Below are 24835 nucleotides of genomic sequence, written 5' to 3' on the forward strand. Positions count from 1 at the left end.
AACTCTCTAACATCCTAGACAGGAATGGATGCTGCTAAAATAATGTTGCTTCCTTTGATGTAACAACTGAGCATCCATCTCCCACCTCTCGGATGATTTCTTCAGTCTGTTAGAGCAGAGAGGAATGGTTTAGTCTCATAACCAAGTTAAGAGAAGACATTGGCCACATAGCATACATGCTCCATCTTTTAAAAAATTTCTGAATCTTTGGCAACTGTTCTCTTGTAACTACTTTACAGTTTTTAAAGGCAATTACAGTCCAAGCTGGAAGAATTTAAGACATCTCAGATAAGCATGTGAACAAATGGAGGGAGGTAAACAAAAACTAAAATTAAAAAAGATTTTAGGTCTGATAGGGGAGCAGCAGATAAGAAAATCAACGAATTTAAAGTTTATTCCAACTATAATCCAGGTTATTCTGATTTTAAATTAGCATTATACAGCTCACTTCTGAGTCTATTCACTAGATATTCTGTTGTACTTACTTCTGTTTTACAGACCAGCACAATTACTGTCACTAGGGTGTCGTCTGGGTTTGAATCACATATCAGTGAACAAATGGATAAAAGAACTTTAGAAATAGTTAAAGTAGGAAACCAGTGTGGTCTTAGAATCACGAGAAAAATGCTGCCATTATTGTTAATATTTGGATGATGAATTCTTATTGTAAATGCAACCTTAGGTGGTATGATGGAGTAGTCTGAAGGAAAATGAATTGTCAAAAACAATACACCCCCATGATAAGAGCTGTCTTGGGTCCCATAATTGTGGCTTACCAATGAAATATATCATCCTTAACTAGATGGACCTGCAGAACATTGTGCTAGGGTCACAGGCCAAATCACTAAATTCCTTGTTAATCATTTCAGTGCCCTAGTCTGTCTTTTCCACCTGGCTTCTCGCTTTCTTGGTTGTGTGCTCAAATGTCTGGCCAAATACTCTTGATTATCTGGGCAGCAGGGAAGGATTGTTTCTTGGTCTCACACCAACTCTGCCAGACACAGGTGCAGCGCAACAGCGGCCACCCTCAAGCAGAGGCCTCGGGCTCCTCCCTGCTCAGCAGCAGATGCATCCCCTCCCCACCGGGTGCATGTGCATAACATAGCCACAAGATGTCTGGTCTCTGTGGAATTCTTTAAACTGGAACTAAAATACACAGAGAGAGAGAATGAGAATGGTAACCACAGATGGGGGAAGGGGAAGAAAGGGAATGGAGAGATGTATATCAAAGAATACAAAATAGTAAATATGATATTTCAGATGAACAGGTTTAGAGCTCTAGTGCTGCTCATGAGAATTAAGCCTAATAAAATTATTTTGTATTAGGGATCTTTGTTAAATAAGTAAATTTTAGCTGCATTTGAGATGGTAGATATGTTAACCCATTTCACTAAAACAACTATCTTATTACCTCTATGTATCCCCTAACATCGTTCTATAAAGCTAAAATGTACATAATAACATTTGCTTAAAAACAACAACAACAAAAACACAGCCCACATTTCTCAAAGTGTATGTTTACATTTATTCCCTAATAGGACTTAAAAAAAAAAGTGATTCCATAGCAGTTGTCCAACATAGGAGGAAAATATGTTATCTTCAAAGAATAGGAGTATGCAATCCTATGGCCTTGTTTCCCCTGAAACTCTGTGTTTTGGCTCAGAGCTGGGCAGGCTCTAACACACGACCCAGAGCACTTGATTGGTTCAGCAGGAGGCACCAACACTTAAGCAGCATTAAGCCAGGAACTTGTGCAAATGAGTCCTGGATCCTTCTTGTGAACAGATAGACTTCAGGGCATATCATGGTCATTTCAGTCACATATACATATATGAGCCACTTCACAGAATGATAGAACATGAAGGCTCCAGACGGAATATCTCACCCAACTCCTACCTGTGGTAGCCAGATCTAGAGACTAAAGTAATTGGCTCAGCCATGCAGGTTATTAAAAGCAGAGGTAGGAGGGAAACGGAAAGATCTTGACTAGAATACGGTGATTTCAACCCTCTAACATCAGGTAAGCATCCTTTTTGTTGAAGTGTGAGACTGCCAATTCAAAGTGGCTGGAACTTAGAGGGCTGTATTTTAGATTCATGTAACTGAAACAACCACAGCAGTAACAATAAGCATAAACTTTTCTCTCCGTCTTTCACCAATATTTTTTTCCTCCATGTTGATTAATTCTCCGTCTTCCCAATGTAGCAAGATGGTTATAGAGGCTCTAGGTTTAGCATCCTCTTAAAGTGAAATGCAAAGAAAAAATACAACCATCTTAGTTCATCTTCTGCTTTTACTAAATACCATATGCTGGGTATTTGTAAAGAACAGACATTTATCTAGATCAACATTCTAGAAGCTGGGAAGTCTCACAGCATGGCACTGGCATATACAAACATCTGTGGGGGACTTCTTGATGGTGGGGACTCTGCAGAGTTCCAAAGCAGTGAAGGTCATCGCACTGAGAGGCAGAGTAAGCTAGCTGACTCGGCTCCCTTTTCATCTTATAAGGCCCCACTCTTATGACCTCATCTAATCCTTACTGTCTAACAAAGTTCTCCCTCTAAATATCTTTAACGTGACTTTGGCAATTAAATTTCAACATGAGTTCAACACGATGATTGGACAAACATTCAAATCATAGTACAAATTTTTGTTTTCCAAACAATTTCAAACTAAAATATCTGATCTGACTTTACCTGATTAGAATTAAGTTTGTTTACTGCCCCCAAATCATCAATGCCAGGGTGATGGATATGCCAAATTGAGGCAGAGTCTAGATCACATGCTCATGACCAGAGCTGCTCCACAATCACAACACTAAGTTTGGAGCAGAGACATTTGTGGATATTTTCAACAGATGAAAGACAACTAAATGGAGAGTGCCAAAACAACATATGTGCATTACACAAATGTAAACACCACCATAATAAAGTGTGGAAGCAGCTAGTGTTCTTTAAAGAAGGAAATGGAAGTCTGGTCTCTATATCACTGAATTGAAGTCATATCAAAAAATTTCATTAAATATTTTTTCAAGTTAGTTATATTTTTATAAATTAATTCAAATGAATGGTAATATAAACATTTTTAGCACCAATGACTAAAAAGCCAAAGCATATTGCAAACTATTAGGAAGAAAATTAAAATGGAACAATATTATCTCACCTACTAACACAGGAACTGCAAACAGTAATAACATTGAGTCAGTATTTTCACCTGTCCTGGTAGAGTGAAAGTTTTCTTCTGCTGATTTTTTGCTACAGTTCATCTATTCCCCCACATCCACAACTCTGCACTGTCTTGCTCAACTATTCCTTTTGACTTTTCTGTAACACAACTTTTTATCCTATTATATATCTATTTATTAATTTTATGGACAAGTAGAGCTCTTGTCCTTTTTGCTGGCAGAAGATATGTGCTTACTGCAGTAGAATCTTATTTGGTAGCCATTATCTACATGTAACTATAAGTTTTCATTTAAATTAAAATTAAATCAATGAATTCTTCACATTAGCCACACTGTACATGTTTAATGCCATGCCTGTCCAGAGGTCCATAGTAGCTGATGCAGATATAGAACGTCTGTCATTTTAAACAGTTCTACTAGACCTTGTTAGTTAAAAAATGACTAAAAATTCAGAGTAATGAAGAAGCAATTGGGTAACATGATGATAACTGTCAGGTAAGTGAGATTAACAATTAAAACTAGAAAGCTATACCAAATCCTGGAAGACCAAAGTAGAAAAACAGAAACAAGATTATCAACTTTAGAAAGTTTTTGATAAAATGTAAACATAAAATCAGGGTTTGTGAGTATGGAGTAGTGACAATGGATTTGCCTAGCATACATAAGGTACTGGGTTCAATTCTCACCACCACAAAAGTAATGAAAATCTGAATTAGATTTGAAATCAATTAAGTAAAAGCAGGAAAACTTTTGTTCAGGTCTTTTGGGGACCGACCTGAAAGTAAAAAATAATAAATCTTAATTTCCATTTTGAAATAGCATAAATAAAGGTCTTCCTAGCATATTATCTTCATATAAGTTATTTCATAAAAATAAGTAGAAAAAACAAACACAGAATTTCAATTGTCAATGAAACGTAATGTAAACCCTAACCACACTTTGTAAACACAGAGAGCTGGTAGAAGAAGGGAATATGACATAGCATGGGCTTGTTATTGCCTCACTGTAAGTTATAAATAGAGAGACAAGGATCACCAGGCATTTATGGAAAATCTCCAACATGGAAGAATGAAGCCAAAAGAAGAAAGAAATATAGGACACAAGAGACGACATAAGGACCAAGAGAAAAATCCTCTAAGAAAAGATATATTGCATTTGTGAAATAGAAAGAAGATATTGTAAAAAGAAGAAAAGAAGTAAGGGAAAATGAAGAAGGGCTAAAGACAAAAGAAATAAGGAAGAAAACTTTTAAATAAAAAATAAAGTAACAATTTTTCATTAAAAGAAAAATTAGCACACAAAGAGGTTAAAGGCAGACAGAAGAAAGAGTAAAGTTTCAGGATCAACCTATGAGGTCTAAAATCCAACTAATAGGAATTCTACAAGGAATAAAACTATGATGGAGGAGAGTATGAACAAGGAAAAATAATAGTAATTTTGCAGAACCAAATAATTCATTAATATGGAAAGAGACTTGAGCCAGATGCAGTGGCTCAGACGGTAGCAACCAGAAGGATTGTGACCAGCTCAGGCAAAAAGTTCCCAAGATCCCAATCTCAACAAATAAATTGGGCACACCTGTCATCGCAGCTACTTGGGGAGGATCATGGGCCAGTCTGGCCCAGGCATAAATGCAAGATCCTGTCTCAAAAATAACCAAAGCAAAAAGGCTACAAATATGGCTCAAGTGGTAGAGTGGCTGCCTGGCAAGAGCTAGGTTCAAACATAAGTACTGCCAAAAAACAAAGCAACAAAAAAGTGAAAAGGGACATGAAAGGTAATGTAAATGCTGTATACACATGACACAGCAACAGTAGCCAATACTAAACATATTAGCCTACAACTACTCAAGAACTAGAGATGCTCTTCTTTTTGCCTTTCAGCTTCCTTTCTTAGAAAATACAATGTCTCTATATTTATTCCTTAAACACAGAAAACCTCAGCTTTGCTGTTTAATTTTACAGTTAGAGTTATAATACATCTAAGTGCTACTTTATTCTTTAAATGCTTATTTCTAGGGAGTTACAATAATAATAGGCCATATATTGGAAAAATATATTATCCTCTTGGTTTATATGAATATGTATACTAAATACATATATATATAGTATATACATATAGTACATATACTATACTATATGTATGTAAAGAGAGAGCATGATAGATTATATAGTGTATTAGAATTTCATATTGCTCTTCTTCAATTTTTTCAAAATATTTTTCTCTTATTCCAATAGTTAAAAAACATCTGCCTCCAGCTTCCTACACTAATATAAAAAATACTGCATTGAAATTAACACACTATTTATGTTTACTGATTTGGAGAAAGTTCTTTCTCTGTGACACTTTGGAGCACAATTGTATCCAACTCTAGTAGTGTGTAAGTTTCAATCTTGAACACAATCTACTGCTGCATTTTCATCAGGTTGTTTCAGAGTATGCTTGACAGGCGAGATGCGTCATCCAGTCACACTTGCCTACATGGTTACCAAGTACTCATAAGAGCTGTACTGCTCACCGGTTGTTTTCTCAAGGATCTCACTATAATTTAAGCTCCAAATGAAGACAGATTTTTTTTTGTAAATGTATTTTATTTTATTTATTTAATAGCATATTATAGTTGTACCAGAGGTACATTTTGACATTTACAAAAGTGCTTACAATATATATTAGTTAGATTCATCCCCTCTCTACTTCTTATTTTATCCCCTTTCCCTCTTCTTAGAACAGTTTCAGCAGGTCTCCTTGTTCCATTTTCAAACATGAATACATAGTACTTCACCATATTCACCCTCCTTCACCTCCCTACCTCCTCCCACTGGTACCAACATCTGGACAGGACTTGTTTTATCTTCTTGTCCAAAAAGATAGATTTGGTCCACTTTATTCAATCCCAACAGAGAAGAGTGTCTGGTATGTGAAAGATGCTCAGTAAATGTTTGACTTTGTTGACTGACTCACAGAGGAAATAACATTTAGTGTTTTAGAGTTAGAATGGTCTTAGACTACAACTGGTGCTCTGAGACTTACCAAATCTGTGAACTTGTCAAAGATCTTAAGTACTCTTGTACATACATCTTTTTATCTATAAAATGGAAATGAGATGTATTTGGTTCTTATAAGAATTAGATATGAAAAAGCTGTAAAATAGATAGCCTGATAGCCAGCACAAGTAAATGCTCAATAAATAATATCTGTAATTAGAAAGGCAGTAAGCCTCATAGAGAAAGATAGGAGATTATTCACAACCATAACAAAGATACAAAGATCCTTACCATGAAATTCAGAAATACAATTTCTTAGAATTTTCTTTTGGGATAATTGTCAGAAATTAAATTCTCTAGAAGGAAGTATGTTCCTTATTCCTGTTTCCTCCTTGTCTGTAGAGTAGCTAACTAAATTAACACTAGTGATATTTCGAATGCTAAATTTTAGAAATATAAAACATAACTTCTGATATCTAACATCACCTATATCTATCACTAATCTCAATAGAATAAACTAGAAAGTTTGTTATAGATTAAAAAAAAGACAGTCTCAGACCAGTCATTGATGATTCATCTTTCCTGTGTCCCAGCCGTCAGGCAGCTCCTATTCTGAGCAGCTTTCCTCTGTTCAATTTTATGTTCATGCAGATAACCTCTGTAAGATGTTAACTGAAAGCTGAATTGAAGCAGTATTTGACATAGTTTAGCTATGAACTTTCTAAGATGAGTTTTAAATAATTTACATGTGGTGAATGCTAAAACTACATTAACATTAGGTCAAAATTTTCATTTACTTTAATATCAAAACACTTGAAAGTTCTCATTCTTTCATTAATTGTAGAAGAAATAATAAGAGGTTGGGATATAAAAAATAGTGCCATTGTCAAAAGCTAGTTAAATAAAGAAAGTGTTCATCATATTCCTTGTGACCACTATATGTTTCTCACTTAAACTCATATAAAAGCAATACTTTCACAATCACACAAAAAGTCCTAAAGGAATTGTGAGGAAATTATTGGTCTCTATTGATTATAAATACTTCTGTATTGCTAGATTTATATAATACCAACAAAAGATATTATCAGTTGAAATAGACAACTTAATAAAATCAGCAGTAGCTGATGATATTTTTGACTGGATCAGAAGGACTTTTATGTCTGAAGGAATTACAAAATGACTGTATCTTTCCTCTATGGGTTAATAGAAACCATCCATAACCTAACATAGGAACATAGTCTAAAAAATAGAAGAAAATTCTCCATGTAGATTTTCTAAAGGAAAACAAAAAAATCATATGACTACAGCAACACAGGAGGAAATAAAACCACATTGATGAGCCAGGATTGCAATGCAAAAACTCTAACATAAGTTCAAAATTAATGATAAACTTCTAAATAAATTAGAAAATATAATGAACATAATAAACAGAGCTAAAACATGATTGCTTCGAAAGAGGAAGGATCAAGATAAACACGGTGAATGGAGAAAGATAAATATATGAAGACTGATCCCTGAAATGAAAGAAGAATCATATCTGCAGAGGAAAGAGCACACGCTGCTCTAAGAAAAGTTAATATGGAGAAGGAACTCTAAGCCATATCCTGGGTGAATTATGCTACTTCCAAGATAATAATCTTTTAGGCAACTAGTAGAAAAACAACTCACTTATAAGGAAAGAGGAAGGGAAAGCACAGGCTCATCTCAGACTTTTTCCCAGCTACGTTAATGCCCGAAAACAGTGTAGCAATGTCTACAAAACTTGCAAGAAAATACCCCAAATGATGCATGTTATTTAAATATAAATCATGTTATTCAAATATAAAGGTAAGAGTAAGATACTTTCATATTGAAACAACTCAGAGACCAAACCTTTCTTGAGCCCTTCTTGGAAAAATAAGTTCCATACAAGAAAATTAGACAAATAAAGTCATGAATGGGAGGAGTCATGGAGAAAGACACAAAGAACACTTGGTATTATGGATACAGAACAATATCTACAAAACTACAAAAGGAAAGTGTGACCAAATTCTGTTCTGGGCCATATTATTCTTCTGTAATGAAAGCCTGTAAGTTCTTAGGAAATATAGAAACTACCCAGAAAAGATGATGAAATTTGTTCAGTCAAAAGATCATTTAGCCTGCTATCAAAAACAGAAAAGCTACAGAAAGACTAGTACATAGGGATAGATTAAAGTGGAAATGTACTAATTTCCTCATATTGGTAGCAGTAACCAATTTTTATTATCCACCACTATCAATGTTTTTTAATAAACAGCAACTAAGAAACTATAGAATTAAATGACACCAAAGATCGAATGGGTCTGACAGACATCTACATAGTATTCCATCCTGCAACAGCACAATACACTTTCTTCTCAGTAGTGCATGGAACTTTCTCCAAAATAGATCATATCTTAGGTTACAAAGCAAGTTGACAAATAAAAGAAAATTAAAATAACATCCTGCATACAATCTGACCATAATGCAACAAAAAACTAGAACTTAACAACAAAAGAAACAGCACAAAATACTCAAATACCTAGGTGCTGAACAACACATTCCTCCATGACCAGTGAGTCATTGAAGAAATAAGGAAGGAAAAAATTTTAAATCCTGGAATTTAGTGAAAATAAAAGCACAACCTACAAAATCCTATGGGATACAGCAAAGGCAGTGCTAAGAGGAAAGTTTAAAGCTATGAAGGCATCTGTTATGAACACTCAAGTATCTCAAATAAATGACCTAATGCTGCATCTGAAACTCCTAGCAAAACAGAAATAAGCTAAACACAAAACCAGCAGAAGGAGAGAGATAATAAATACAAGGGCTAAAAGTAATGAGAGACCAAAAATAAATAAATAAATAAATAAATAAATGAAACAAAAAGCTGATTCTTTGAAAAGATAAATAAAATTGATAAACCCCTGGCAAATATGACTAAAATGAGGAGGAAAAGGACCCAAATTAATAAAATCAAAAATGAAAAAGGGGAGATAACAACAAACACCAAGAAAATTTGGGGGATCATTAGGGATTACTTTAAAACCTATATTCAAATAAATTGTAAAAGCTAGAAGAAATGAATACATTTGTAGACACATATGACCAACCAAAAATGAAAGGAGAGGATATAAATCACCTAAATAGATCCATGACAACTAATGAAATTAAAGCAACAATAGTCTCTCAAAAAAGAAAAGTTTAGGACCTGATGGATTCATTGAATTCTACCAGACCTTTAAAAAAAGATAATACCAACACTCCTTAAATTTTTCCATGAAATAGAAAGGGAAGGAACACTGCCAAACCATTTTATGAAGTAATAATGCTGATTCCAAAATCAGACAATGACATGAACACACACACAAAAGAGAATTATACCCTAATCTCTTCAATGAACTTAGTTGCAAAAATTTTCAGTAAAATACTGGCAAACCAAACTCAGCAGTATATCAAAAAGAACATATACCATGATCCAGTCAGTTTTATTACAGGGATGCAGGGATAGTTCTACACAGGCAAATCATTAAATGTGATACAGCATATTAACAGAAGTGAAGACAAAAACCACATGATCATCTCAATAGATGCAGAAAAGCCTTTGACAAAATTCAATATCATGACAAAAGCTCTGATGAAACTAGAAATAAAAGGAATGTACTGCAACAAAATAAAAGCTATATTTGACAAGTCTACAGCCAACATTATACTAAATGGGGAAAAATTGAAACTGTATCCTCCAAAGTCAGGAATGAGACAAGGGTGTCCACTCTCTCCACTCTTGAATCAATATAGTCTTGGAATCCCTAGCTAGACAATAAGACAGGGAGAAGAAATAAAGGGAATACAAATAGGAAAGGAAGAAGTCAAACTATCCCTATTTGCAGATGACATGATCTTATATCTAAAAGACCCAGAAACCACCCCCCGAAAACTCCTAGTCATAAACACCCTCAGCAAAGTAGGAGGAAAAAAAAATCAGTAGCTTTTCTGTACACCAAAAATGAACAGACTGTGAAAGAATATAGGAAAACAATTCCATTTGCAATAATTTCAAAAAAATAAAATACCTAGGAATAAACTTACTAAAGGAAATGAAAGCCCCTTATGATGAAAACTATAAACACACTGGAGAAAGAAATCAAAGAATTCTTCAGTAGATGGAAAGATTATGTATGTAGAGATGGTGGAGGGCATAAATTCAAGTATGATATATTTGCTGTATTGTAAAAAACCTTTGTCAATAACACAATGTAACCCTACTCAGAAGAACAACAAAATAAAATTAAAATAGTCAATGTTGTGAAATGACTATATTACCAAAAACAATCTACATGTTCAATGCAATTCCCATAAAAATTTCATTGAAATTCATCACAGAGATCGAAAAATCAACCCTAAAATTCATATGAAAGCACAAAAGATTGTGAATAGCCAAGGCAATACAGAGCAAAAAGAGCAACACAGGAGGTATCACAATATCCAACTTCAAACTATATTATAGAGCCATAACAATAAAGCAGCAGGGTACTGGCACAAAAATGACATGAACATCAATGGACACAATGTAAGACTCCAATATGAATCCATGTAGCTACGTTCACTTCCTTCATCTTTCCCTTACGTATTCCTGCCTTAAACCAGTACCAACCACCAGACAGGACCTGTTTTACCTTCTTGTTCCTCATTTTTGAAAAAAATTGTTTTACTTGTTTAAAGTAGTTTTACACTGAGTTTCATTATGACATTTCCAATTATATATGTATTATACCCAGAATTGGTTCATCACCTCCTTTTTTCTCCTTTCCACCTTAGTCTTCTTGTTGTGGTGATTTTGACAGGTTTAAGTATTCTATATTCATTCTTATATAGTAAGTACCTCAGCCATATTCATGTTCTTTACTTCCTTCATTTATCCTACCCTCCCAAGTGTATTCCCTTTAGTGTGACTTGTTTTCTTTTTTTTTAAAAATTTTTTATACTTTTATTCATTTGTACATACATTGTTTGGGTCATTTCTCTCCCATACACCCCCTTCTCTCTCCCCACCATGCCCCTCGCTTCCAGGCAGAACCTGTTCTTCCCTCTTCTCCAATTTTATTGAAGAGATGACATAAGCAATAATAAGAAAGACATAGCTTGAGACAAGGACAGCTTTACAGACAGATTCCTAGCATTGCTTCCATGCACATGTATATTACAACCCACATTGGTTCATCTCTACTTGACCTCTTCAATATTTCCCTGGTCACCTTCCCATATTGACTTTTGCCACTTTAAGGTAAAAATTTTAGCTCCTCTAGAGTGGGCATACCAAACACTTTCAAGTTTTGGGTTCCTTACCTTTCTGTATTCTTCCTGTATGTGTTCTCCCCTCAGTGTGTGGCACATGTCCAATAATATTACTGACTATTTTTTAGTTCTAAAGTTTGCATATGAGGGAGAATATACAATTTTTGGTTTTTTGAGCCTGGCTAACTTTGATTAAGATGATGTTCTCCAGTTCCATCCATTTACTTACAAATGATAAGATTTCATTCTTCCTCATGGCTGAGTAAAATTCCATTGTGCATAAATGCCACATTTTTTTAATTCATTCATCAGTATGGGGCATCTTGGCTGTTTCCATAACTTGGCTATTGTGAATAGCACTGCAATAAACATGGGTGTGCAGGTACCTGTGGAGTAACCTGTGTCACATTCCTTTGGGTATATCCCTAGGAGTGGGATTGCTGGATCATATGGCAGATCTATGTTTAGTTTTTAAAGAAGCCTCCATATTGTTTTCCAGAGTGGTTGTACTAGCTTGCATTCCCACCAGCAGTGTAAAAGGGTTCCTTTTTCCCCACATCCTTGCCAACATTTGTTGTTTGTGGTGTTTTTGATGATAGCTATTCTAACAGGGGTGAGGTGGATTCTTAGTGTGGTTTTGATTTGCATTTCTTTTATGGCTAGAGATGGTGAGCATTTTTTCATGTGTTTTTTGGCCATTTGGATTTCTTCTTTTGAAAAAGTTCTGTTTAGTTCAGTTGCCCATTTCTTTATTGGTTCATTGATTTTAGGAGAGTTTTGTTTTTTGAGTTCCTTCTACATTCTGGTTATCAGTACTTTGGTGTATAGCTAGCAAATATTTTCTTGCACTCTGTAGGTGGTCTCTTCAGTTTAGAGACCATTTCTTTTGTTGTACAGAAGCTTTGTAATTTCATGTATTCCCATTTGTCCATCCTTTCTCTTAGTTGCTGAGCTGCTGGGATTCTATTGAGGAAGTCCTTGCCTATACCTATTGCTTCCAGAGTATTTCCTGCTCTTTTCTGTACTAGCTTCAGAGTTTTGGGCTTGATATTAAGGTCCTTGATCCATTTTGAGTTGATACTAGTACAGGGTGATAAACATGGATCTAGTTTCAGATTTCTGCTGGCAGATAACCACTTTTCCCAGAAACATTTGTTGAAGATGCTGTCTATTTTCCATCTTATGTTTTTGGTGCCTTTGTCAAAAATAAGGCAGGCATAGCTATGTGGATTCATATCCAGGTACTCTATTCTGCTCCACCGGTCTTCATGCCTGTTTTTGTGCCAGTACCATGCTGTTTTTATTGCTATTGCTTTGTCATATAGTTTGAAGTCTGGTATTGTGATACCTCCAGCATTGCTCTTTTTGCTGAGTATTGTCTTGGCTATTCATGTTCTCTTGTGTTTCCAAATGAACTTTAGGGTAGATTTTTCAGCCTCTGGGATGAATGTCATTGGGATTTTGATGGGAATTGCATTAAACATGTAGATTGCTTTTGGCATTATAGCCATTTTTACTCTGTTGATTCTGCCAATCCATGAGCATGGTGATCTTTCCACCTTCTGTAGTCTTCCTCCATCTCTTTCTTCAGGGGTTTGTAGTTCTCCTTGGAGAAGTCATTCACATCCTTTGTTAAGTTTACTCCTAGGTATTTGATTTTTTTTTTGAGGCTATTGTGAATGGAATTGTTTCTATATATTCTTTCTCAATTTGTTCAATGTTAGTGTACACAAAGGCTACTGATTTTTGTAAGTTGATTTTGTATCCTGCTACATTGCTGAAGCTGTTTTTGGTGTCTAGGAGTTTTGGGTTAGAGTTTTTTTGGGTCTTTGAGGTATAGGATTATGGCATCTGCAAATAGAGATATTTTGACAGTTTCTTTAACTGTTTGTATTCCTTTCATTTCTTCTTCTTGCCTAATTGCTCTGGCTAGGAATTCCAGGACTATGTTGAATAGGAGTGGGGATAGTGGGCATCCTTGTCTCATTCCTGATTTTAGGGGAAATGGTTTTAGTTTTCCCCAATTAAGTATGATGTTGGCTATAGGTTTGTCATATTTAGCCTTTATAATGTTGAAGTACATTCCCTCTATTCCTAGTTTTCTTAGAGCTTTTATCATGAAATGGTTTTGGATCTTATCACAGGCTTTTTCTGCAACTATTGAGATAATGAAGTGGTTTTTGTCTTTGCTTCTGTTAATGTGCTGTATTACATTTATCAATTTGCATATGTTGAACCACCCCTGCATCCCTGTGATGAAGCCGACTTAGTCATGGTAAATGATCTTTCTGATATGTTGTTGAATTCAGTTTGCCATTATTTTATTGAGGATTTTTGCATCGATGTTCATTAAGGAGATTAGCCTATAGTTCTCCTTTTTGGATGTGTCGTTGCCAGGTTTTGGAATGAATGTAATACTGGCTTCCATAGAATGAGTTAGACAGTGTTCCTTCCCTTTCTATTTCATGGAAAAGTTTAATGAGTATTGGCATTAATTCTTCTTTAAAGATGTGGTAGAATTCAGTGGAGAATCCATCAGGTCTTGGATTTTTGTTTCTTGGGAAAATCTTATTTCTGCTTCAATTTCATTGTTTTATAGATATGTCTAGGTGATTAATATCTGCTTTGTCCAGTTTTGGATAGTCATATTATTTAGAAATTTGTCCATTTCTTCAAGATTTTCAAATCTATTGGAATATAGGTTCTCAAAGTAGTCTCTGGTGGTTCCCTGGATTTCCATGGTATTCGATGTTATCTCCCCTTTTGCATTTCTGATTTTACTGATTTGGGCTTTTCCTCTCCTCATTTTAGTCAGATTTGCCAGGGATCTGTCAATCTTATTTATTTTTTCAAAGAACCAGCTTTTTGTTTTGTTGATTTGATTTTGTTGATTCTTTGTATGTTTTATTTTTTTGTCTCTATTTCATTAATTTTGGCCCTTATTTTTATTATTTCTCTTCTTCTGCTTGTTTTAGGTTTTGCTTGTTCTTGTTTTTCTAGAAGTTTGAGATGTGGCATTAGGTCATTAATTTGAGATCTTTCTGTCCTTTTAATATATGCACTCATGGCTATAAACTTTCCTTTTACGACTGCATTTGCTTTGTCCCATAGGATCTGGCAGGTTGTGTTTTCATTTTTGTTAATCCAGGAAACTTTTAATTTCCTCTTTTTTTTCATCGATGACCCATTGTTCATTGAGCAATGTGTTGTTCAGCCTCCAATTGTTTGCATATTTTCTGCTGTTGGTTTTGTTGTTGAGTTTTAGTTTTAATGCAATATGATCAGATAGATCATTATTTCTACTTTATTATATATTTTATTTATTATATTTAATTTCTACTTTATTATATTTGCTGAGACTTGCTTTGTGCCCTAAGATATGATCAATTTTGGAGAAAGTTCCATGGGCTGCTGAGAAGAATGTACATTGTGTGGCTGTTGGATGAAATATTCTGTAGACATCAGCTAGGTCCATTTGATCTATGGTGTGATTTAGTTCTAGAATTTCTTTATTGATTTTTTGTTTGCATGACATATCTATTGGTTATAGGGGGGTATTAATGTCTCCCACTACCACTGTGCTGGAGTCTATATGTGCTTTTAAGTCCTTTAGAGTATGTCTGGTGAAACTGGGTGCACTGACATTGGGTGCATATAGATTAATAAAGGTTATTTCATTTTGGTGTATTTCTCCTTTGATTAGTATGATATCTCATTTGATCAATATACGTTTGAAATCTACTTTGACTCTGTTTACGGGGGCCACTGGCTTGGTAAATCTTCTTCCAGACTTTCATCCTAAGCCTGTCAATGAGATGGGTCTCCTGTAAACAACAGATTGTTGGATCTTCCTTTTTAATCCAGTTTGCCAAATGGTGTCTTTTGATGGGGGAGTTGAGTCTGTTGACATTCAGTGTTGGTATTGATAGGTATGTGGTGATTCTTGTCATTTAGTTGTTTTCATTGTTTAAGGGCTTGATTGTGTGCAGCTGAATTAATGTTACTCTCTGATTCCTTATCTTTTCTTCTCCTGTGGTTTGATGCTGCCTGTCCTCTCATGGTTTTATTTGCTTTCATTTTCTGTGTGCAGAATTCCTTCAAGAACCTTTTGTAGTGGTGGCTTGGTGGTCATATATTGTTTTAGTTTCTCCTTATCATTGAAGACTTTTATTGCTCCATCTATTTTGAATGTTAGTTTTGCTGGGTAGAGTATCCTAGGGTTGAAGTTACTTTCATTAGTGCCTTGAATACTTCACTCCATGCCCTTCTTTCTTTTAAGGTTTCTATTGAGAAATCTGCTGTGATTTTGATGGGTTTACCTTTGTATGTATTTGTTTAATCTCTCTTACAGCTTTCAATAGCTCTCTATTCTCTGTGCTTTTTTTTTTTCATTTTTCTTTTATTATTCATATGTGCATACAAGGCTTGGGTCATTTCTCCCCCCTGCCCCCACCCCCTCCCTTACCACCCACTCTGCCCCCTCCCTTTCCCCCCTACCCCCTCAATACCCAGCAGAAACTATTTTGCCCTTATTTCTAATTTTGTTGTAGAGAGAGTATATGTGCTTGTTTTTTTAATGATAATATGTCATGGGGGAAGTTCTGTTTCGGTCAAGTCTGTTTGGTGTCCTGGAGGCTTCCTGTACCTGAATGGGTATAACTTTCTCTAGATTTGGGAAGTTTTCTGTTATTATTTTATGGAATATATTATGAATCCCTTTTGCTTGGACCTCTTTTCCTTCTTCAATGCCCATGATTCTCAGGTTTGGTCTTTTGATGGATCAATGAATTCTTGCATGCTATTTTATCTTCAAGTTCTGAGATTCTGTTTTCTGCTTGTTTTAGTCTGCTGTTGTGGCCTTCCACTGTGTTTGGTGTTTTTGTTTCACTCTTTTTTCTGAGGTTATCCATCCATGGGTCACTTCCTCTTTAATATTATCTATTTTCAACTTTAATTCACTTATCTATTTATAGTGTTTTCTGTTTCATTTGGTGTTTATTTAGGGCTCCTATGAGTTCATTTATTTGTTTCTGTGTCTTCTCATATTCTTTATTTTTGGTGTCTTGAAATTTCTTGAGTATCTTTTGTATGTTTTGGTTAGCCTTGTCTAATATCATCTCCATGAAATTCTCTGTTTTCATTCTTTTCCTTTAAGGTCTCTGTTGTTTAGTGGGAATTTTGCCTTGGTATTATATCTGTACATGCATTGTTCTTAAGTCAATGCAACCCCTCTCCACTGCACTTCCTCACCCTTGCCCCCGTATCTTGCATTAACAGTTTTTAGTGTGCTTTGTTGTGTCTTATTCTTACACAGAAGTGATGTATTTCATTATTATTCCCTATCTTTCTTTCTTTTTTTCCCCTTCCTTACTTCTTCTACCATTCCCACTTTTAGGTACATGTTCTGTATATGTTTGTATGCATTCATAATTTTGCTTGTATTTGTATTGGGCGTATATTCTACAAATGAGAAAAAACATGCAGCTTTTGGCTCTCTGAGCTTGGCTAACTTCACTTAAGATGATGTTCTCCAGTTCCATAGTCTTGGGAAAATATGGTTCAGGTTTATTTCTGGCACCCAGAGAAATATATAGAGGCATCAATGTCAGCCCTGCATTAATTATCACATGTGTCAGTGATGTATCTCCTTTGCACATAGCTTACAATTGTACATATTTATTTGATACTTTGAACCCAGAGAAAATGAATTCATTCTTTCAGCAAATACCTATCAAGGCTTACAAATGTAATATTCTCAAGTTCACAGACCTCTGGAAGAAAAACACCAACATGTCATGAGCCTCATTAACAATTTGCCAGGCAACTGAGAAACTGCTTGACTAAAAAATCACTACATTTTCTCAACTTAGACTACCATATTCCTGTTCCCAGAGATTGTTTCTTCAAATACATTATGTTCAAGGCCAGGCAGAAGTGATGTGATTTTTAAAAAATCTGTTGGAATGTTTCTGTTAGAAATGTGTTAGAAGTGTGTGTATAAGTTTTATATTATGCATTATTTATATTCATTTTTGGCAAAACAAAATTAACTTTTTAAAATAATAAGTTCTGCAGTTTACCATATGGTCTTTTAAAGTCCCTGTTACTATTTGTGTTCAGTGCCATTCAGTTTATTTTTAAATTGATTTTCCATTGAAAGCTTAAGCTTGTCTAATGGAATTAATGCATGAAGTTAAGGTCAGACAGCATGACTTATTCATCAAGTTCTCACACTTGCCTTTATGGTTAAGTCATCATAATATATCATAGTTCCCATAGAAAATGTTAACTTTCTAAAAGTAAAAATTGGTAATATCTCTACAGTTCCTTTTACACTTCATATAATTATGTGTGCTACAGCACATATGGGAGTCTTACAAGCCTCCCATTATCAGAGACAAAGGATTATTACTTAATGAATACATTTTAACATGTTAACTTTAAATAAAGCAATCTTCATTTTTTGCAGTACTGGGACTTGAACTCAAGGCTTATACCTTGAGTCACTCTGCCAGCCTGTTTTTGTGATGGGTTCCTTTGAGATAGGGTCTCATGAACTATTTGCTTGGGCTGGCTCCAAACCACAATCCTCCTGATATTTACTTCTTGAGTAGCTAGGATTATAGGCATGAGACACAGGCACCCAGCAAGCAATCTTTATCTTTAATGAACTCAGACCATGTGCATATATTTTCTTAAGAAATAAAATATTTTAAAAGTTTTGAATTTGTATTTAAATTAGATATATTTATTTTAATACATTAGTCTACAATTAATTCTGAGTTTTATATCCCATGAAGCTTATGCATGAACACAAAATGAAGAAACAAAAATGCCAGATATGATCTGAAATGCAAACTCTAATGTTGTTTCTTTGATAATTCTCTTTTTTAACTTAATCATTTTAATTTGATCAAATATGTCAGCATTATGACATAAGGTTAATTCATTTTTAAAGCATGTGTTCAAAAATAGAGAGTACAGGCTACAAGTATCATTGTACTTGGAATGAAATATAACACTCTCTTCCCTGCCATTTTTTCTCTTTCTTTGGGTAAAAGAAAAATTCTGAATTTGTCCTTAATTTAATTACAAAGTTGAGGGTAGAGGGGAAAAGAGATAATGGAGATAAGAACTATTAAGGCTCCCACATTCCTGAAGGCAATTTAAAACCTTGATTTTAAATCTCTGGTGACTGACTGATTTCCAGACTCCCCTGTTTCTTGCTTGCATATAAACTACTAGCCCCAACCAATTCAGAAGCAAAACACTTGTCTTTATGGATTGCTTCCTATCCTAGCACTTTTCCTGCTTCACATTGTCCTGCTCTTCTTATGTACATTCAATGTAAGAAGCAATTGCTCTTGGCTCTTACATCTAATGGATACAGTCCCTGCTGCTATCTGGTCTTGCTGCTGATAGTTGTGGAACTTTTCCCAAGGCATGGCTTTTTTCTTGCTAGCATCCATAATAACTCATAAACCCTTTTATCTATTCTTCACTGATTCTTTCATTAATTTTCCTTCTTCATTAGAAATGGGAAAATCACTCTTAGGCAGGCTTTATCAGGACAAGTCATGAGATAGATTTCACCTACTGGCTGGATTTTGCTCATGATTTATAGCTCTTCATTCGTACACTGGTTGTAGGCCACTTATTCAACTATAGATTACTACTCCAGACCCTGAATCAGAGTCAGTAGAGAAGGGTCTTAGATACCAGTATTTTTCACAAGGATCTCAATTAATTCTTAGCCAGTAATAAATGTGAGAACTAAGGAATTGAAATGTAGTGAATAATTTAGGAAACTTCTCAGGATAGAAAATAATAACAATGAAATTCCCCCCCAAAAATGTCTTTTTCAACAAATTGTTAAATTGTTTAATTTTGTGACGTTTATATCGAGAATTTACCTTTAGTCTCTATATAGAATGAGCAATAATATTTTATCTACTCTTTAACAATGTCAAGAACTGAAATTTGTCTATTTTATTTCATTGTAGAAATGATTTAAAAATTAAACTTAAATAAATAGCAATTCAATACTTTGTTCTGTATATATTTTTAGACATTACAATAACCACCAGCACTCATTTCAAAGCCAAATTCTTTGTTTGGTAGAAATCTGACTAGGAATTGAGACCCTGAGAGGGAGAAGGCTAAAACAGGACTTTCTCCAAAAGGTCATTAAGTTCCATTTCCTTGTGTTGATGCAGCAGCATTTCAGTGAAATGGAAAGCACATTTGTGGCTGTCTTCACTATCAACACATAAGTAATCCTTAGCACACCCTGGAGGACCTTTGTAATTCTTGTGACAAATGTGACTGATTATTTACCAGGTACTAAGTCAAATGTAGAAACAAAAATAATTAAAAGGGGCAAGTATAATTCATATTAATATTTTGACTGCTTTCCCACCATTCATACTCAAGCTTAGACCATGTTTTCTCATTTGATTTGATTTTAAGCATGTCTGCTCCAAAGTTTTGTCATTAATAATTTATCATTTTATTATTTATTATTATATTTTCACTTAGTAGTAGTATTTATACCTTTATTATTTGTTCACAATGCTCATTGTGAACATTAACTCTGATCCAGGGACTGTACTGTTTATACAAATCTGATTTTGCCTTCTCTCTGTCTCTATTTACTTTTATCTTTATGAAGGATGAAGAAGTCCATGTAGGTCACACCCTGAGGCAAGACTGAAAAATGCCAATCAGAGAAGAAAACATGATAAAACAAACATATAGACAAAAGCAAAGAAGAAAGAAGATGAATAAGATGGGGAGGCAGAGGTAAAGAACAAAGAGTCATCTTGAGTTCTTAGCAGTTGACGAGCCTTCTGGTGACAATAACAACTATGGAGAAAAGCACTTCTCTCCTTGGTTCTTATCCTCTCTTGTTCAGTGTTTTAATTTCTTTGTGAAACGTACGCTTTCTGATGCTGCATTAAGATATGTCTTACTGTTTTTCCTAAAATTTTGAGTATTTTAAAGAGTGACTTTTTCAAAAAACAATTTCAACTAAATCACATTTACTAAACATCTGTGCACTTAAAGTGATGTGCACACTACAAAGTTATAGCTATAGATCAGATAGAATGCAACCAACCTGGACCAAAATTTATGGTTGATTGTGTATTTGGTGTTAATTGATTCAACATTTTCTGTTCAGTGGGACGTTTTCTCAGGAAACAAGTAACTTCATAAGAGTTTCCAAAACATAAAGTCATAAAACACTGAGGCCAGAGCACTATGTGGAAATTAGGTTAAAATATGTACAGTCACATACATACCCATGTGTCTGCACACACATCCAGCCTTTTCTCCAGAAAATATTTTAAGCATTTATTGTTGTTACCATATAAACACATAGGAACATTTTTCTGTGATTATATCAAGTACTTTAAAAAGATATTATTTTATATTCAATGCCAATTTCCTAAAACCATGAGGAACCTATTATATGTTAAAATTGAAGTTCCACACCTCTGTAATTTGTTTCTTCCAATTAGGAAGAAATTTTACACAATAAGGAGGTAATGGAAGATTCCTAATAAATATGACCTATAGATACTCAAAATAAAGCATTTTGAGATTTAATAATTCCAAAAGAAAAGACATATATAGACACACCAATATCTTCTTAAAGTCATATGGATTGTAAATTTTCTCACACATCTTAAATGCTCTTGTCATGGACTCTTACAAAGCACTACAAAATACTGTGACAATTTTCTTTATATAATTGTGATGATTAGTGATTACTAAATCTTTGTTGGATCAAAATGCTGTGTTACAATCAAGGATCAAAGGATTAAAAACCTGACCTAAATTTCAGTATGTCATATTATTCAATGGACAGAAATGGAAGTAATGGCTATGTTTTCTCTTCACAGGGATGATGTTTTCCTTCACAGGAAGGAAAATTAGAAAAGCAAAAATAATTTCACAGCAGCTATTCTTTGATTTCCATGTAAATTGTTTTATTAGTAGTATTAGACCTAGAACAATTTAAATTATTAATACCTTCTTAGGAAAACTATGATTAATTCATCATTATAACTCTAAGATGATTTAGGACAAATATACAGACTTATATTTCTGATAATGTAATAGACTAAAAATCTTGAGGTTTTCATCACAGTGATGAAAACTAACACAAGTAGGGCATCAATTATTAGGACATTTTCCTTAACATTGGTCCATGTTTCATTTCATTTGATATAAAGCACAGAGAATTATCTGTTAAATGACAATGCATGCACATTATGGAGAATTTATTTGAAGGAAATACACTCTTAATCATGGTAATGACTGATTCTTTCTTCCCATGATCATTTTTTCTTCTTTAACAAGAGAATTTTCAGAATTTTAGTTGAGCATATAATTCCCAGAATGGACTACATTTTTGAGCCTGCCTTATATCTTAATGTAGCTGTCTGGATAAGATCTGGCCAAGATCTGGCCAGGGTACTAGAAGAATACATAACATTCCCAGGATCTCTTTAGCTGGGTGGGACTTGTGACTCACTTCTTCCTGCATGGTGGTAAAAAGAGAAGCCATTTTATGGTGATTTTGAATGAGAAACCAAGATTAAAGAAATATTCTTTAACTCTTTAAAGTATAAACAAAATCTTGTTCCACCTAAACTTAAATTAAGGATAAATGAACTTATAACTACTTTAAGTCCCAGTAGTTTCATCTGTCTCAGTTACAGAAGCCTAGCATACATTCGTTTCCATAGCATTACATCCACTGGAATGTTTTCTGTTTGTCTATTACTTAGAGAATTGTTACATAACAGCAAATCTCCCCCAACTGAAGATCAATCTTCAAACCTCTCCCAACAAGCTCTTTCTCTCTCGAACCTAAAATGTGACTTCTAATTTACTGATGTCACTATATGATTTTATATATCTATAGCATTAGCCATATTTTATTTGATGCTGGTACCCCATAAGTCATTTCTAAAATGAATTCCCTTCGAGGATACTGACTTATTGTTGCATCATCTGTACAAGGTATCATATAAAATATTAAATGAAGGTACTGAATGAAGAAATAAATACTTCTGGACCCTCCCCCCCAAAACAAAGCATCCCGTGTAGTTTTGCACTTCCTCTTTCTAGGAAGAGGAGCTTCTAATCCAACTGCTTATAATATGAACTTTTGGACCACGTGTGGTAGCACATGCTTGTAATCTCACCTACTTACCTGGCAGAGCTAGGAGGATTGCGGCTCAAGGACAGCCCCAGTAAATGTTAGGAAGATCCTACCTTAAAAGCCAGCCATGAGTTGTGGTACATGTCTCTAATCCCAGCTATGTGGGAGGCAGGGGTAGAGGATCATGGTTCAAGGACAGTCTGGCAAAAATGCATGAGACTCTTGCCAGTTAACTAAAGTAGGAAAGACTGGGGACATGGCTCAAGTGGTAGAGTGCCTGCCTAGCAAGCTGAAGATCCTGAGTTCAAACCACAGTACATCAAAAGAAAAAAGGAGGAGGAAGAGATATTTATCGAGCTACATTTAGTGGTATATCAGTTTACTATATCTTTTTTTATCTCATTCATCACATAACAATTTATCACTTTATGATATTAAGCAGTTATTTATTTTTGTATGAACAGTTCTATCACAGGTCTGTGCTAAGACATTAAAGTTTTATCCAAGTGTTGATAGGATAGTAGAGACAGAGTGAAAAAAAAAAACCTGCAGAAAATGTTACACATTATTCTATAACAAAAGAGCTAAAAGCCAGGTAATATTCTCTTTCACATCTCTTCTTCCATTTCCAATGCAGCTATAACCCCAGTCCCAACAGATAACTTCTTATATACCCAATCCAGAGGACACAAAGAATTTATAGGCTACAGTGTTCCAGGCTGGCAAGGGCATGACTTGACAAAGGTTTTTGGGTACCTTGTTGCTATTAGCCTCTGCCTTCCCAGTGCTTAGTGTATGGTGAGTACATCTCAGCTTCTTGAACCAAGGATGATGGTCAGTCTCTGCTGTGTCAGTGAGATCTGAGGCCTTTCTTTGATCAGTCTTGTGCCTGTCCCACATTGTACCAAACACTGGACTCCTGAACCCTTAATTTCTCTTTTCTTTTCTTTGCTCACTCAACCACACTGCATTCAACACTACAAAAACCTTAGGGTTTAATCTCTGTTGGGTTCAAGGGATACAAAGAGACCCAAGGTGAGAGAAAAGTTGTCCTTATCCAGACTTCACCCATGCCAGGACTACTGTCCTCTTCACAGTTCTCTCATAGATATCCTGAAGGATGAAGGTCCTTTGGGGTGGGAATGTGGGGGATTTCATCTCAATATAGGCTGAGGAGAGAGTAGGGAGGGTTTTTTTATCCTTTTTTTTGGTAACATGTTAAGAGTTAATGTTGCAAAGAGTAGTTTACATCTTCACTTTCTGAAGACACTTGAATTTAGGACTAATGTATCTGTGACAAGTATGCCAGGAGCGGCAGATGCTCTCAGGCTAGCCACTTCCCATCCACCATCTTCTCATGGGTATAGAAGACTTGAGACACAAGGCAACAATCTACCCAAAGCACTCTGCTCATCCCAGACCTTTCCAGGGTAGGTTCTTACAAAATGATCTTTAGGCAGCAAACAGAATGTCCACATGCCTCAGCTCTGGTAAGGGGCAGATTTCTCCTCACCCTCCTAAACCTGAGGGCAAATGTACTATTAGTAGAGTATGCTGTCTGACCCTGCTCCCTGGGGCTCAGATGGAGGTGCTGAGCCACATGTCAAAGTTTAATGTTTTTGTTTTGTTCCATTGGGGTTCTTCCCCCCCCTTTTTCTAATGATCAATTTACAGAAGAAAGCAAGCTGCTCAGGAGGCCCTGGAAGTGAGGAATGAGTAGAAGGAAGACATATTTAGGGAAGGTGGGAGAGGGTTGCCAAAGGCTTGGGTAGAATGGCCTGGATCATCTGGCACCCTCTGAATGGGAAACCCAAAGTACCTCTTGGGTAGAAGAGTCCTTGGCTGTCCTCAGATCTCACCCTCTCCTCCTGCCATGCTGATGGCAGAAGCAGAGAATATAAGAATTTACAGCCCATTTCTTGCTGGAGGAAAACTTGTCATCTGACTTTGCAGAGAGGATCCCTCTGTACATTCGTATTACCTACACCATGTGCTAGGATATCACATTTAAAAGGACAAAAACATGTAAAATACATGAAGAAGCTTGTATTATAACAATATCATTGAGTGTCTATTTTTCAGGCTGAAGTGATTCATTCATTATTCTAGTCCTGCCTTGATCCTTTGCAATTTGTGGTAATTATGCTTTTCTTTTTAATACAAGAAAAGGTATAGAAATAAAAACTTTAAAAAGCA

The 24835-nt window shown here is 35.1% G+C and overlaps 1 pseudogene; it reads right to left on the minus strand.

Moving 5' to 3' along the window:
- Nucleotides 1–435: 435 nt before the first annotated feature.
- LOC109680120 (ubiquitin-conjugating enzyme E2 D3-like) lies at nucleotides 436–864 on the minus strand (annotated as a pseudogene).
- Nucleotides 865–24835: the final 23971 nt, after the last annotated feature.

The sequence above is a fragment of the Castor canadensis genome, chromosome 1, assembly GCF_047511655.1.
Source record: "Castor canadensis chromosome 1, mCasCan1.hap1v2, whole genome shotgun sequence".
Taxonomy (NCBI): Eukaryota; Metazoa; Chordata; class Mammalia; order Rodentia; family Castoridae; genus Castor; species Castor canadensis.